Source organism: Chrysochloris asiatica, unplaced genomic scaffold, assembly GCF_000296735.1.
Source record: "Chrysochloris asiatica unplaced genomic scaffold, ChrAsi1.0 scaffold00013, whole genome shotgun sequence".
Lineage (NCBI taxonomy): Eukaryota > Metazoa > Chordata > Mammalia > Afrosoricida > Chrysochloridae > Chrysochloris > Chrysochloris asiatica.
Window position 1 is genome coordinate 35141666 of NW_006408531.1, and position 1313 is coordinate 35142978.

Genomic DNA, 1313 nt, shown 5'->3' on the forward strand with positions numbered 1-1313 from the left:
AATTTCGCCTGCATGTCAGGTTATTGAAAATACCATGACTTGGGTCAGGTGCACCTTAGTCCTCAAACTGGTATCTTTGCTCTTGGACTCTTTATAAAGGTCTTGTGCAGCAGATTTATCTAATGCAATATGTCATTTGATTTCTTGACTGTTGATGGTTGATGACAGCAAAATGAAGTCTTTGACAACTTCAATCTTTTCTCCATTTATCTTGATGTTATTTATTGGTCCAGTGGTGAGGATTTTGTTTTCTTATGTTGAGGTGCAACCCATACTGAAGGCTCTAATCTTTGATCTTCATCAGTAAATATTTAAAGTTTTCTTTGCTTTCAGCAAGCAAGGTTGTATCATCTGCATATTATAGGTTGTTATGAGTTTTCCTCCAATCCTGATGCCATGATTTTCATCATATAATTTCAGCTTCTCAGATTATTTGCTCAACATACAGATTGAATTAAGTATGGTGAAAGAATACAACCTTAGCACACATTTTTCCTGATTTTAAACCATTCGATGTACTCTTGTTCTGTTTGAACAATTGCTTCTTGGTCTACATACAGGTTACTCATGAGCACAATTAAGTGTTCTGGAATACTCATACATTCGCAATGTTGTTCATAGCTTGTCATGAGCCACACAATCAAAAGTCTTCTGGTATTCTCTGCTTTCAGCCAAGATTCATCTGACATCAGCAATGATATCCTTCATTCCAAATCCTCTTCTGAATCCAGCTTGAGCTTCCAGAAGTTCTCTGTCAATGTATGCTTGCAGCCGTTTTTGAATTATCTTTAGCAAAATTTTGCTGGCATGGGATACTAATGATATTGTCTAATGATTTCCACATTCTGTTTGGTCACCTCTCTTTGGAACGGGCACAAATATAAATCTCTTCCAATCAGTTGGCCAGGTAGTTGTCTTCCAAATTAGTTGGCATAGATGAGTGAGTGCCTCCAGTGTTTCATCAGTTTGTTGAAAGATTTCAATTTGTAATCCATAAATTCCTGGTGTCTTGTTCTTTGCCAGTGCCTTCAATACACCTTGGACTTCTTCTTTCAGTATCATTGGCTCTTGATCATATGCTACATCTTCAAATGCTGGAACATCAACCATCTCTTTCTGGTATGACTTTGACTCACAGCAACCCTGTACAGGGTTCCCAAAGCTGTAAGTCTTGGCAGGAGCAAAAAGCCTCATCTCTCTACCACAGAGCAGCTGGTGGGATCCAACAGCCAACCTTGTGGTTTACAGTCCAGTGCTTATCCTACAGAGACATAACATTCCCCAGGAAGATGTTTACTCGTATTTTCTTGATT